The sequence below is a fragment of the Symphalangus syndactylus genome, chromosome X, assembly GCF_028878055.3.
Source record: "Symphalangus syndactylus isolate Jambi chromosome X, NHGRI_mSymSyn1-v2.1_pri, whole genome shotgun sequence".
Lineage (NCBI taxonomy): Eukaryota > Metazoa > Chordata > Mammalia > Primates > Hylobatidae > Symphalangus > Symphalangus syndactylus.
Window position 1 is genome coordinate 14245350 of NC_072447.2, and position 16715 is coordinate 14262064.

Genomic DNA, 16715 nt, shown 5'->3' on the forward strand with positions numbered 1-16715 from the left:
AATATGTTACTTTTTAACCAAATGATTTGGGGCAAGTTTCTCCTGTTTTTCTTTTTTTTTTGAAATAGAGTTTCATTCTTGTTGCCCAGGGTGGAGTTCAATGGCGCGATCTCAGCTCACCACAACCTCCGCCTCCCAGGTTCAAGCGATTCTCCTGCCTCAGCTTCCCTAGTAGCTGGGATTACAGGCATGCGCCACCATGCCCAGCTAATTTCATGTTTTTAGTAGAGACGGGGTTTCTCCATGTTGGTGAGGCTGGTCTCAAACTCCCGACGTCAGGTGATCCGCCCGCCTTGGCCTCCCAAAGTGCTGGGATTACAGGCATGAGCCACTGCGCCCGGCCATTTCTCCCCTTTTTCACATGTGTTTTCTCAGCTATAAAATATTATTTATCCCTGTAGATCTCTATTCACCTCGAAAGTCAAGATAAAACTTTCCATTTGCTTCCCAGTATATATTTGGACATTTTGCCATACTGAACTTACCCATGCCTGTTTTTCAGTGTGTTCATTTGTATTACTTTGGAGAAGCTATTATCTTGCCATCCTCTTTGTTGTCTTCTGATTTCTACTCCCTATTTTTCATTGAGATTTTCTTCTGCCCTCAGGTAGTACATGCTCATCCATCTCCATTGTATATCAATAGGCCTTTGAAAATAATCCTAGCTGTAAATCCTGACGATTAAATAATTCAGAATTATTTCCTCATCTGCATCATCCTGATATATATTCCTATGTTGCCCACACTGTGTTCAGTGGTAGAAACACATGCTAAATTATGCATGTACATTTTCTTTTTTCTTTTTTTTTTTTAGACAGAGTATCACTCTGTTGCCCAGGCTGGAGTGCACTGGCACGATCTTGGCTTACTGAAACCTCTGCCTCCTGGCTTCAAGTGATTCTGCTGCGTCAGCCTCCCAAGTAGCTGGGATTACAGGTGTCCACCACCATGCCTGGCCAATTTTTGTATTTTTACTAGAGACGGGGTTTCATTTGTGGGCTGGGCTGATCTCAAATTCTTGACCTCGTTATCTGCCCTCCTCGGACTCCCAAAGTGCTGGGATTCGCATGTTCATTTTCCAGTCACTATTTATGCATTCTTCAATCATACTGCTTTTCTCAGCATATACATACATAAAATGTTTTCTGTGCATGAAGCCTTATTCTAGGCACTGGGTATAGACTAAAAACAAAAAAAATAGGATAATCTATTCCCCTGCCCCCTTGAAACTCACAGTCAAACAGGAGAAAAATATATGAAACAAAAGAATAAAGTACATAATTTTGTCATTTGAATAAACACAAAGATAGAGTGATATTATAGAACAAAATCCTTAACTACTTTTGGAAAATGAGTAAGAGGTTTTAAAGAAATGCCATTTAAACAGATACTTTAAAAATAAAGAAAGATTCACCGAATGACAGGGATCAAGGAGGAACTATGAATAAGTAAAATTAACCTAGAGAGGAACTTAAGGAAGAAACGTAGATCAGAATGTGCAGAGCTTTGAAAGAGTCATTTTAAGAATGTTCTTACCTTATCTGAAGGGTACTGGGAAGATACCGAAAAGTTTCAGCAGAAGGGTAACTTGACCTCAATTGTATTTTTAAAGAAATCATTCTAGTTTCTGTTTGTGGAGCAAGAAAAAAGAAAGATTGTTTGGGAAAGAACAGGAAGTGGGGGAAAATCATGAGTAGAATTCTACAAGCAGGTTTTGCAAATATATGTCTAGATCTAGAAGAAATATCTGGTACAGATATAAATTTGGGTCCCTTCAGTCTATCATTATTAAAGGAAAGAATGGGAGTAGGTGAGATTCCATTGAGTGTATATTGCAAGAAGAGTGGGGAAAAGTGTGGGGAAAACACTTTAAAAATAAGTAGAAAAGTAAGACCTGGTAACGAACAATCTAGAAGCAAGAATTATAGAGGTGTGAGGAACATCCTTACAATGAGGTTGCATTGTATGATGGGTGCTGTGATCACAGCCCTCTTTAAGGGTGGCCTCAACTGCCTGCAACCAATGACTGATCAACAGACGGATATGAAGGCACAGTCTACCCGTTCCAACTAGAACTTGGCCTTTATGCAACTCTGAAGTGTTATTTTAACACCAGTGTCCCCATAGGCTGAAGCTGCATCCAGCCCACTTTCTCTCCTTGTCCTACCATGCTTCTCTCTACTTTCCTAGATATTGCTCCCAAGAGAATTCCATAAAAGACATCCTTCTTGTTAGTATCAATCTGACATTCTCCTTCCCTGGGAACACAACTGGTAGCACATGGAAAACTGCGTGTGTGTGTGTGTGTATGTGTGTGTATGTATGTGTGTATGTGTGTGTATGTGTGTGTGTATGTGTGTGTTTAAAGAGTGTGCTAGATTGTGTCTAGTAATCCTGCACAGTCAATAAATAATGTCTGCAATAGGAACAAAGTAGTGATTAGCCCTTTTGTTTCAGTAGTGAATGCAGCTAAATTGGTCAAGTCATGCCAGCAGCAATGGAATTGGACCGTGTAGAGGAATAAGAGAGGGAGACTGAGGATGGGTAATGTTGACAATCTTACTGAAGAGCTTAGGAGGAAACACAAAATCAGGACAGTGGTAGCACATGTAAAATTTGTTTCAGGTGGAAGAAATGACATTGACTTTGGAATGTTCCTCCACAGGTGGGGTAGCGGCCATAGGAAAGACTGGCCTTAGGTTGACTAGAGGAGGATGCAGCACAGTTTCCTGTCTTGGCTTTTGTTTGTTTCAGGGAAGAAAGAGACAAAGATTAAGGACAGCAGAGGGAAATACAGACTTGTGTTTGTGGTGAAAGATTAAAATAGTCATTCTGAAGGGTGATGGGTTGAATTGAGAAAATAAACGTGGTCTCTTTTTTTTAGGCAGCATCAGGAGTTCAGTTGAGAGTAACGACAATGAATTTATATGGCACAAATGTAGGCAATCACATATTCTACTTGTTTTCTTGTTTAATATAAATGGCCATGCATTTTGGGTTGGTTGGTAAATGGTGTTTGTGATGAAAACATCTGTTTCCCTTTTTTTTACTCTCAAGAAAAGAAAAACATTTAAAGAATATTTAAATTATCTTGCATTTGAAAAGAACACATGAATAAGCTTACATAAACATTTTCTCTGTTGGGGAATACTTCCTAATGAATCACATCCTTTGTCTATAGGGTAAAAGGAAAGAACATTATCTGACTAATAAGGAAGAAGGAGCACTTTGTGAATCTATAACAATAAGCATAGATATTTGTCAGTCTAAACTTACCTTGTTGAGCCTCTATAATTAGAATATGACTGATGAAGAGAATAAATATTTGTATATAATGTAATGAAAGGCCTTGTAAAGTTTATTTGCATAGGAGATGTAGGTGGAAGCCTGGCTCAAATTAATCAGTATTATCTGCAGAAATGATTGCATTCCACTTCGGAGAATAAACGACAGGACATCCTGTGGTTCCTTTGAATTCTGGACATTACATGAAAGGGGACATATTATTGTTCTCTTAAATAATATCCGACTTGTAATTAAAAATGAATGTAGGGTTTAATGACTTCTTTTGTCTTCTTTTTTGTGCAGAGAAAACTTCTAAAGCTCATTTTTAACATTTGCTATTCAATTTTTAGATTTATAAGCCTAGTTCTTCTCTAGGTCTCTTTCATTACTGAGATTATTTTATTTTTAAAATGGGAAATTGCAGCAATTATTTTAAGGGCTTATGAATTTTTTTAATCTTGGTTACAAATGTAAAACATTTTCAAATATTTTTAAATTTATTTATAAACCTTTATAACTTATTTTTTGAGTGCTTCAAATTTAGGACAGTAAATTTTTTCTGCATATCTAAATAACTTTTATAAATCTAATTAATAAAAATAGTGACCCTAAAATGCATCTAGTTGTTCCAAAATAATATATAAATACTAAAATATCAATTTAAAATACCATGTCAAAATCAAGCGAATAATTACATATTTTAAGTTTGAAATTATGAAACCATCATTCCAATTCACTAAGAATTCCAAATGTAATATATTTTATTTCACTTAAGTTCTTTAGTGTCTGCATCTACAAACAAAATTTCCCCGATAATTTTATTTTTGTAAGAACAATCAATATGGTGAATCCAAACGCTTTGCCAAATGTTCCAATATTGTTTATATTAGTAAGAAATTTAAAATCAAATATCTGTTTCAAGTACTCAACTGCACATTAGATATTGTACCTTTAAAACTCACTCTCTGCTGGGCATGGGGGCTCATGCCTGTAATCCCAGCACTTTGGGAGGCCAAGGAGGGCAGATCACCTGAGGTCAGGAGTTCAAGCCCAGCCTGGCCAACATGGAGAAACCTTGTCTCTACTAAAAATACAAAAATTAGCCCGGCGTGGTGGGGTGCATCTGTAGTGCCAGTTACTCAGGAGGCTGAGGCAGGAGAATTGCTTGAACTGGGAGGGGGAGGTTGCAGTGAGCTGAGATCCCACCACTGCCCTCCAGCCTAGGCGACAGAGTGAGACTCTCTCTCAAAAAACAAAACGAAGCTTTCTCTCATAAGCGAAGTTCTCTTAAACATTACACGTATGTAGATTTCCAACACAGATTGGATCCTTTCCAATGCCAAACTATCTTTACTAGGATTTCAGATTTTTAAAGTATTTCTATGCTTAATTGGAAACCTGCCGAGGCTAAGGAGACGTGTACACATCATGAAAGCAACGACTATCTGGTAACTGAAGATACTCACAATACCAAACACTTAATTCTAAATCTTATGCTGTGGGAGATCATGTCATCCTGTGCGACTATGATTTATTATGACCGGAAATCTTTGCCAGGATTTTGACAGATATTTTTAGATTCTGTTTCTTTTTTCTGAGCTACTAATAAAAACTTATGTAGAGCTTTTATGTTGGTGACCCTCGGACCTCAAGGAGGAAGTTATACCACCCATTCCCTGGAGTTCCTTGGAACAGATTTCTAATTCTCCTGTCTAATCACAGAACTCTGCCCTCCCACCTACATTGGTCATTTGTCTGTATGTCGAATGCATTATTTTAGCTCTTAAGAAACATATGTGTATTTTCCAACTAAACCTTAAAACTTCGTGGGAATACCAATGAATGCCTTTTCCATCTAACTTTAAAGAACTTTGAACTTCATAGAATTTTCTATTTTTTCATGTTCTTAATACCACAAAACACAGGTATTAATATCATACGTTATATGGCATTTGCATATCTCTTATAGCTTTATCTGACATGGGTTTGAAAATTATAAGGTCATTCTATTGGCATTTATTTAATTATTGCTTATGACATTTTATGTTGATTGAGCCCTACTTTTTTGGCTTTTGGAAATAAAGACTGCTGTGATTTTGTCTGTAATGGCGCAAACACGTTGTCATTCATTGACATATGAATGTACTTCAAGTTTAAAAGATGTCCTGTTTCTCTTGATCATCAGAAATCTCAGAGCTGACAGCACCAGGCATGTGTGTTTGTGTGTGTGTGACAGAGAGTGAGAGAAGGAGAGAGAGAGAGATTAAAAAAAACCCCAGAACATAGTAAAGTGACAGAAACAAATTAAAGATGAATTAAATTTCATCCAAACTTTAAATATGGTCATTTTGCATCTTTGAGAAAGTTGGGTAGCTTATTCTAGGACGATCATATTGGAGAAAGGATGGAATACCTGATTAGTATATTAACATAATTTTGAAGACATGAAATGAATAAAGTACTTGTTTCTAATGCGTGATATGCAGGTGTATGTAAGAACTTTGTTAATAGTTGTCTTTTTGAAACAGTAATAGGTGTTTCCAGGTGTGCACAGGTATGTGCGAATATCAGAGATTAAAATAGAAACGGAACCAAAAAGCTGTGCCATCATTGAAAATATATTTGTTTAAAGACTACGTGACACTTAGGAGGCATTTTAATGCAGTATTTTATGTATGCAATTATTTACATATGTTTAAGTGTTTTTTATTTGACTTCCATAAAGTTTAGATTTGTTGCAATCTTATTTTTACCCTTGAGGGAAGAGAGAGACCCTCTCATATTGTTTTATATTGTTTTATACTCAGTACTTGTTTTAAGAAAAAAACTAGGAAGTGAAATCAAAGACAGGCAGCTCAGCGCCAGACCCAAAACCAGGCCTGGGCCTGCCTGGCCTAAACCTAGTAGCTAAAAATCAACTCATGACTTAGAACCCGATGTTACCCATAGATTTCAGGCATTGTATGGAAGAACATTGTGAAACTCTCTGCCCTGTTCCGTTTCACTCTGACCACCGGTGCATGCAGCCCCTGCCACGTACCCCTTGCTTGCTCAAATCAATCACGACCCTTTCTTGTGAAATGCTTAGTGTTGTGAGCCCTTAAAAGGGACAGAAATTGTGCACTTGGGGAGCTCGGGTTTTGAGGCAGTAGCTTGCTGATGCTCCCCGCTGAATAAAGCCCTTCCTTCTACAACTCGGCGTCTGAGGGGTTTTGTCTGCGGCTCATCCTGCTACACCCTTAGTAGTATCTGAATCTTGGAAAGGAAGGGGAGGGAATATCCAAATATCTTAAACGGGGTTCTCGGACTTCTAATAAACAGTTAAAATCTTACACACAAGGTATTTAAAGCATACAGATGATTCTACATTTGTTCTAACAGATCATAGTGCCATGAATATTTGTCCATTAACGAACATCCCTTACGTGTAAGAACATTTTGCCACTGCGCTTTTAGTTATCCCCTTTTCACCTACTGTCCCCTGGAATAGTCTCTCCCTTTCGTTTCTCAGGGGTCTTCTTGAGCCTGAAGCTTTTATTGGGCCTCACTTTTTGCTGCTTTGTTCCTTCGCCAGTTCTGGGCCTTTTTGCTGCGTCGACTACGGGTTGAAAAAAGGAGAAAGTGCAACCCCAAGCTACTGACCTATGAGTAACAAGGTCACCGAATTCCCCTTAGTCCTGCTGGGGTCTGATCCTCTACTCTGTGAAGACCACGGCTGGGGAAGACCTAACCTTCACTCCAGCTCGCTTGGATTTGTCAGTCTTTGATGATGGAAGCCTGAAATGAAGACCTTATACCCTAACCAATTCTTCCTCGACCAAAAAAAAAAACAACCAAAAACCAAACCAAACCAAACAAAAAAACACGGCCACCTCTTTATGACCAACCATAGTTTTGGTTTAACCCTTCAAGACGCACTTATCTACTTAATCCACAATTATATTGTAGTATCACGCTAAGCATGGAGTTATTATCAAGGATCAAATGGCCTCTGGCCTTTTGGAATCCACATGATCTTGGAACTCTGTGAAGATTGTCTTCGGATCACTTTGCCCTGCTGTGGTTCACCTCACCCCGTGCATTTTGACTTTTCTATCTCCTTCCCTATTGTTGTGTAAAGTTACATCACGATGTTGAGTGGTGTGTTTTACACCCCAATGTCCCATAAACAAATACTTTTAATACCCTTTTGTTGGTCTAATTTGTAAGTGACCATTTTATACGCCACAGTAAGTACCTGTAAAGTTGGAGAAAAAGAAAAGAGAATTGTGTTGTTCTTGTGCTAAGAAAGGGCAGCATTAAACTCCTCTGTAACCTCTTTTCTGTATTTCCCTTTTAACAAGGGTAGAGTTATCACAAAGTGGGTGAATGTAAGCATTCTTCCCTCAAACATCTGTGTTCTTCAGCCTGTCCCACTTCACCCTTTCCAAAGAAGGGCAGGTTTTTAAATAGAAGAGAAGCAATGTTGAATAAAGAGTATATCAGAACGCTCCATAATTCATATAACCTCCAGACAAGTTCTCAAGTTTATTGGTCAGAAAACACATGGTGACATTCACTACTTTTTTGTTATTATTGTAAAGATTTCTGTGAGAGTGTGGGGCTCAGTCAAACTTTGTAGGGAGAAATAAGCCACAGTCACAGAGATTCATTCATTCATTCATTCATTCAACACATAGCTTTGTTTCTATTATGCCCCACTGTCCTAGGCTCTGGGGATTAGACAGTGACCAAAACTGACAGGTATTTAGCCTCATGGAGCTTAAAGCATATTGAAGGGAACAGACAAAACTCACATAGGAATGTGCGATGTGCATAAATAAAATACTTTCGGTAAGTGCCATGACTAAAATACACCGAGGGCTGACATACAGTTGCATGTTGCGTAAGAGAGACTTGCGTTAGGTAAGGTGTCTAGGTTAGCTGTCTCTGAGGAAATTGCATTTCAGCTGGGACCTTAAAAGATTACAGTGAGGTCAGAGAGTGTCCTAGGCAGAGATAAATAGAATGCGTAAAGGACTTTACGTTGAAAAATTCCTAAGCTGTTTGAAAAACTGATAGGGGCCAAGTTGCAGGTGAAATGGATGACAGCAAGTCAAGCTATTACCATTTTATTACAAACCACACATAGGGTCTTTAAATGTTCCAGAATTTTGATTTTTTTTATTACCTGGGAGAGAATGTAATTTTATTTTCATCAAATCTTGTTCTTATAAACTCCTTTTACATTTTGCTTTCATCTGAGTAAGCTGACCATATAGTGCCCTCGTGTGGCGTAGTGCTGTATTACACGATTAATACTGTAGACTCTTTGAGGCATGATTTTAGCAAAATTCTTTTACACCTTTTTCAGTTAATCTAAGTCACTTCTAGCTGCTCTCACTCAGGCTCAAACATAGAATCTTATTTATTTGTATTTTTGTGTTTTACTACGTTCTCACATTCCACTGTGGAATGGACACGCGCTGGGAGCACAGACTTCAGTGACCTCAGGATCCAGGCAGACTGAGAACAAAAATGAGGGAGGCCAGACCAGACCTGAAACAAAGACTCTGAGAGATTTGGAGACGCAGGTTATAGGAAAGACTTTCAATTTTATGTATTTACTTTATAAATAAGTAATGCCAAAATAAATAGCCTTGGGGACCATTGTATTTTTCAGTCTCTGTCCCCAGGTTTTTACTTTTAGCAAATGTACATGGTTAATTTCTCAGTCAACACCACAAATGCTTTGTATCCTTTTGTGCATTTTGACTATTTTAGAACTGATTATTTTGTGCATCAAGTTGTCTATTTCTGTTTCCAAGTTCAGCATTTTGCCACACGTTTATTTTGGAAAGTATTTCAGGAATCTTTGTTGCTCAAAACCAAGCACTGTAGCTGGAGCTGGTTTCTTTCCTCCTCTCCCTTCCTCTCTCTTCCTTCTTCCTTCCTAAGGCTTGAGCCATTTTTCACTAGAAGAGTTTTATTTTTAATTTTATTTTTATTTATTTTTTTGACAAATGACTGCCAGTATGCTTTATGGAATGCAGCTGTTGAACTTTATTTCCTGCTTTTCTTTGCATTAAAGTAGTCCCAAAATTGTTTTCTGAGGAACTCTTCACTTTGACTGCCAGCGCTGCTTGTGTACCTTTCAAGTCAGAAATTGAGCGGTCTGTTCAGGCCCATCTTTATCCAGCTCCTGCTTTTCACATGAGGATGTTTGTACTACATGCAATTTTGTTGACTTTTGGAGTGTAAAGCTTTGTTTGTAAATGAAAACATAGAATTACAGCTTTCCCACTACTTGTCTGGGACTATAATCACGAATTCACTGCAGCTGGATACTTTTCAGACACGTGGATAAGATAAATAATATTTATGAAAGATGGCCTGGAGGAAACGAAGCCATCCATTCTGCCATGTTATCTAAAATCTGTTTCAAGATGAAGTGAGACCACCAAAAATGCCTAACTGGCTGGGCGCGGTGGCTCACGCCTGTAATCCCAGCACTTTGGGAGGCTGAGGCGGGCGGATCATGAGGTGAGGAGATCGAGACCATCCTGGCTAACACGGTGAAACCCCGTCTCTACTAAAAACACAAAAAGTTAGCCAGGCGTGGTGGCGGCGCCTGTAGTCCCAGCTACTTGGGAGGCTGAGGCGGGAGAATGGTGTGAACCTGGGAGGCGGAGCTTGCAGTGAGCCGAGATTGCACCACTGCACTCCAGCCTGGGCGACAGAGTGAGACTCTGTCTCAAAAAAAAAAAAAAAAAAAAAAAAGAAAAAAAAGCCTAACTGGAGCACATCGTACTGGGCCCAACACAGTCGCTTCTTACTGAACTGCTTTAGCCATCATAAAACCTTCTCTTCATGAGGGGCCGTAGGAAATATTTTCTCTTATTTCATATTGGTGTTCTCCCAAATAACTAGAATATATCATGCACGGTCTTGTTACTGGTTATATTTTCTCCTTTCTGCATGTTAATTAGAAAACTCAAAGTCAAATTTGTGCTCTGCCCTGACTCAGTGCATGATTCGCCAGTGTCCATTTGTTCACTGACCACATTTCTGACACCATCTTGCTTCCCTATTTTTTGTATTTTCTAAAGGTTCTTTCTAAAGAGTTTAAGTATTTTATATTGCTATATTGTATGCATTTGCAAGAAACTTAAATGCATTTGGAACAGAAGTGATAGATAAGTAACAACCATGTGATCGCTATCGATTCTGTACCTAATTATAAGTACATAATTCCTTGCTTAACCGTCTGTAACCTAAATAAGTAAGAATTAATACACCCTATAATTCCTCGATAGCTGAAACCTCCCCCCAGATTAATTTTATAAGCCATGCTAATCCTATTTCTCAGTGCACAGAGGTTGAACTTGTGGACTAATAGTGCATTAATATTCCTCATGAAAAATATAGCTAAATAGGGAGAAAGGAGATGAAAAGAACCAAAAATATTCTTTTAAGGATAATATTTGATCCTCTGCATCCATTCATTAAAGCTAATATTCATTCTCCATTTCTTTCTGTCCATCTGGTTCTATGAAAAGACCTAGCCTGCTCTCAACATGTGTGTGACATTAATAGATGTTAGTGATACAGAGATTGCCGTCCGTGCAGAATGACAGCACTATGTGGAGGTGAGAAGGAGTCTTGTTTACCACTTAGGATCTGGATCTCTGGTCTGCTTTGTCATGCAACACAATCCTTCTGGGATTTGTAAGTGACGACAAGCCTCAGCGATAATTATATTAAAATGCTTTTAACTTAGTGTAAACATAATTTAATAAGATGTAGATGTTCAAAAGGCTAGCCTTGAATTCAGTCTTGAGACCAGAGACAATATGCCTGTGTGCATGGTGTATGTCTGGAAAGCATGTACATTCTTTGACCCCAGTTAATTTCTACGAAGAAGTGTGTTAGTCTCTGATCTAATAATCTCATCTGCAGATTACTACATTTTTATTACGATAAAGAACACCTGGGCTTTTAAAATATAGTAAGGTTATCTTACCTGGAATATTAAATATTATTGAAGTAACAACTTTGGAGAAATTATATTTTTAATGAATATGGTTATATTATACCTGTTCGTTATTAGAGTAGCCCTCAAAGTTGGTGATTTATCAATGCGTTGCTGCTGAATAACCATAGCTTTATTGAATGTCTGTTTCATACTGAGCGTTGTATAAGAGGCTTTTCATATATTATCTCATTTAGTCATCATAAAACATTTTATGGAATGCATTGTCAACATTTTGTGAATGAAAAGTGGAGTAAATTGTTTGCATTCCCATAGGTGGGCAGGTTTTTTATGCTAAAAAAAAAAGAGAATGGTTGCATTCACATCTCTTAACCTATATGCACACTTCCTTTGCACAGTGGGGTTTGGCAAAGCTCTATCTTCTGCTAGTGTTAGGGCAATTCTGATTGAAATCATACCATTTTAGATAAAATTAAAATTAAACTTGTATTTGTATAACTTGAAAATTGTGAATTTTTCCTGCACTGACAGGGAGGCACACTTCATGATTGGCACTCAGGTTTATGTTTTAGAGTAGCAAACAGACAGTGATAAGCCAGAAAAATTAGTTTGTACATAAACTGCAAATATTTTTACTTAATATAGTAAGCAGTAAATAATTAGTCAATGTTTTTGATCATATGAATGACAATTTGAACGTGGGAATATTGCAGCCCTTATGCACTGCAGATGAGATTATGGATTGTCACACTGGTTGAAAAGACAATATGAAATTATACAATATGTTTTAAGATGCTCACAACCCCTAAAAAGCTAGCAAGGAATCTCAGACACATGTGCATAAGGACACACAAGAGCATCCATGGCAGCTCTGTCTACGGTAACAGGGCACTGAAGATTAGCAGGAGAGCAAGTTAACAAATCATAGCATGTTTACAAATGGAATACTACACAGCAGTGTGAATGAGGGACCGGAACTGTAAATGTTAACAAGATTAATCTCAGGAACACAATGTTGAATGAAAATAGCACACCACAGAAAGATACATATTTCTTGAGTATACTTGAATAAAGTTCAAAGCACGCAACACTAAACAACATATTAGAGGCACATATGAAGGTACAACTATTAATAAAGATAAAGAGGAATTAAAAACCACACAAGATACAGGATAATGGTAATCTCTCTGGGGGAGAGAGTTGTCAGGATGAGGGACCCTCAGGGACCCTAAGGGTTTCGGCAACGTCTTTTTTTTATTTTTTTCGAGACGGAGTCTCTCTGTCACCCAGGCTGGAGTGCAGTGGCGCGATCTCGGCTCACTGCAAGCTCTGCCTCCCGGGTTCACGCCATTCTCCTGCCTCAGCCTCTCCGAGTAGCTGGGACTACAGGCGCCGCCACCACGCCCGGCTAATTTTTTGTATTTTTAGTAGAGACGGGGTTTCACTGTGTTAGCCAGGATGGTCTCGATCTCCTGACCCCGTGATCCGCCCGCCTCGGCCTCCCAAAGTGCTGGGATTACAAGCGTGAGCCACCGTGCCCAGCCTCAGCAACTTCTTATTTTGAGCTGGGTAGCTAGGCGGTGGGTGTAAGGAACCCCCTTTTCTATTTAATCTCAGTGTCTCACATTTATCACAAGCATTTTTTGTTTTTGCTTTTGTTTTTTTGAGACAGGGTTTTGCTGTGCTGCCCAGGTTGGAGTGCAATGATGTGACCACAACTCACTGCTTCAGCCACGACCTCTTGGGCTCAAGCAATCCTGTCACCTCAGCCTCTGGAGTAGCTGAGACCACAGGGGCATGCCACCACCCCTGGCTAATTTCAGTGTGTATATATATATATATGTGTGTGTGTGTGTGTGTGTGTGTGTGTGTGTGTGTGTGTGTAGAGACAGAGTTTGCCATATTGCCCAGGCTGATCTCAAACTCCTGGACTCAAGTGATCCATCTCCCTCAGTCTCCCAAAGTGCTGGGATTACAGGCGAGAGCCACAGAGCCTGGCCACAAGCGTTCCTTTAGTGTCTATGTATTCAATATTCCAACAAGGACAAACAATGAGAAAATATTTAGACCTTAAATATTTTCTAAGTAAAGTTATTTATATCACGCTCTTTAGAGAAGCACCTCCTCTTACTTTATTATTTACACATATTCTTCTCTGAATTTAATTCATAAAAGTTATTGTCCACTGTCCTCTAATTTGTGCCACTTTTTCATCAAATGAGGAAGATATGTGTGTGTCCTCGTACCCTGGGTGGCATGTTGCAAATTTTTCACTCCTGGTAGTGCATAGTCCCTCTCTGGAAATCAGGTCAATTGGTAGAGTCCTCTGTATTTCTGCCTCCTGCCCCAGTGTTTTAAAAATGATAAAAAGATAGGCCTCTTCTTCTTCTTGCTGTAATACAACCCAAGCATAGCAAAGCTTTGATTAAATGAGTACAGAATAGTTGGTAGCTGATGCTTGCTATTCCCCAGTGTGATGGTTAATAACGAGTGTCAACTTGATTGGGTTGAAAGATGCAAATAACTGTTCCTGGGTGTGTCTTTGAGGGTATTGCCAAAGGACATTAGCATTTGAGTCAGTGGACTGAGAGACACAGACCCACCCTCAATCTGGGTGGGCGCTGCCTAAGCAGCTGCCATTGTGGCTAAGAAAAAAGCAGGCAGGAGAACGCAGAAGGACCAGACTGGCTAAGTCCTCTGGTCTCCATCTTTCTCCCGTGCTGGGTGCTTTCTGCCCTCGAACATCGGACTCTGAGTTCTTCAGCTTTCAGACTCTTGGATTACACCAGTGATTTGCCAGGGGCTCTCGCGTCTTCGGCCACACACTGAAGGGGACACTGCTGGCTTCCCTACTTTTGCAGTTTGGGACTCAGACTGGCTTCCTGGGTCCTCAGCTTGCAGATGGCGTATTGGGGGCTTCACCTTAAGATCATGTGAGTCAATTCTCCTAATAAACTCCCTTTCATGCATACATCTATCCTATTAGTCCAGTCGCCCTAGAGAACCCTGACTAATACACCCAGCTAGGAGGTACAGTTAAGTTGTCAATACCACCCACAGGCTGGTTCTTGTGGCCACTGCCTCTTACAGTGTTTATTTCTCCATCGAGTTCGCAACGGCTGTGGCTTGCTGTGCTCTCCCTCTTCTCTCTCAGTACCTGATGGCCAGAGCTGTTTCCAGATCTTTGCCTTTATAAATGCCTTCTTCCCTCCTACAGCTGATTCCTTCCAACAGGGCTCAGCAGGTGAAAGGCAGTTCACACAAGTCTTCTCTAATGAATACTGCTGTGATGCTTTTTGAAATTACTAACATTCCTATCGCTTTCATTAAACAGTGAAGATAGAAGATTAAAGGCCACTATCCCTGCACAAGAGCTCCTCCTTGTGGCCTGCCCATGTTTTAAATGTGCAAACCTTGGTGATATATTGATATCCTGTGATGAGTTCATCCCACATCAACAATTGAGTTTTCTCCTGTTCTTTCGTATTTTATCACGTGTATAATTATTTTTCTCCAGATGAATCTTGTACTGTTTGTTATATTTACTTGTTCTTATATATATTGCCATATTGCCTAGGCTGGAAAAAAAATTGACTTATGCACTTATTTAGTGCCTCATTTGAAAAAAAATGATGGTTTCAATTATTTGAAACTCTAAAGTACATTTTCTTCATGTCCGTTTTCTATATTTTAAAAATGAAGTACTTTCATATGTATTCATGTCACTACAGTCATAAGTTCCCGTCCAAAGTTCCACTGAAGAACCACCTTATCTTACACATCTCAAAGGAATTTAGCTGATGAAATAATTTGAACTAATCAAGGAAGGGATAACATCCTACTTTTTGCAGACTTTGCTTTCACATGTATATTACACATGGACTATATTATAACAGTGTTTGCAAAAATTACTTTTAAGTACATTAATCACTGTTTCTGACAGGTAAAATGCTGAAATAAGCTTCTTGTAATGGGTGTGAATATTTTTTTGGGGCTTGCAGAATATTGCAGATTAATATCACAGAAAGCATGTCTAGTTCATGCAACAATTATTTTCATGCAAATTTTGTGGGTCTTTACAAATAATACATATTTGTTACCACTCTTCTTGATAGCGAAGAAAATAAAAATAATAAATATTTGAGAAAAGATCAGGTTCACTTATACTACATATACCACATTATCTTTCATATCAATAGTTGCCTTGCACTTTAAACCTGTAACAAAACATGAGAAATTTTAGAAGGGAAAATATTGGAAGATAAATTAATACCTCTGAAGCCTGTATTCCTATAAATTTAGTTGATAAAGCTCAGCTTATTTAGAGTTTTGAAGAGATATTTTCTCTTCAATGAAGAAATCTCCATAATTGAATGATCTAAATTTCAATGATTAAAAGTACTAGTAAAAGAAAATATTTATAGAAAAGCATTCCTTTAACAATTTTTACGTCCAAAATATGATTTAATTTTTCATGAAATGGGAATATGAATGATCATACATTCTTTTCCACACACTTCATAAATTTAAAAGTTCTCAATCTATTTTAAAAACCCATATGTAAACAACAGTGTCATAAGATATGTTAAGAACTACAGCAGTCAGAAAAAGTTAACAACCCTTGAAATGGCACAGGAAAGGACAGGATGTCTTCCAGGAAGAGGTGCCAATTCTGTTCAAAATTAAGAGACAATGGAGTAATGCAAATACTAACTTTACCCTGCAAATTGCAACATTTATCATCTAGCATCAAATGTGTATGCTGGGACTGACGCATGCACGCACAGATGGTTTGTGTTCTATAATAAAGTTAATTGGTGAAATAAAATCATGGGTTTAATTTCTAGCAAAGAAATGCTTGGTTAATCTAAATTAGTAATATTTGCTTATGGAATTTCATACCCCAATTATTTCAGATGCTGTCCCTGAGAATTTTTTTGTTAAACTGCATGATACACATTTTGGGTGAAGTATTTTTAAAACTTAGGGTATCTCCTTATTTTCTGATTAAAGTAAAATTTCTCAGTGTTTCTGTAAGGACTTTGGCAAATACTCTTTCTGCTTTCTAAAACAAAATATAAGAACCAGAAATCTTTGTAATCCTTCACTATGTTGATGTCTTTTACAGCAGATTTCTCAGGAAGTATTGTTTGTCGTTCCAAACTGAAATTTTCCCTTCATAATCTAACATTCATATCTTCAAATCTGACCAAACTCTGTGTAAGTGATATTTTGTAAAACTCATTCTGTGTTTAGGACAAGTGAACACAAAGTTGTCACCTTCAAAATAGCTAAGTGGTCATATCACATGTTAAATTGACTGGGGAATTTCTAAACATTGAAAGTGTTCAAATCTGGATTTTTCCTCAAGAAATATAACCTTTGGTTATTTTTATTTGAAAGAAGCTAGTTTTATGAATTAAGCTTTAATTCTGAGATAATTACATGGTCATAGGCA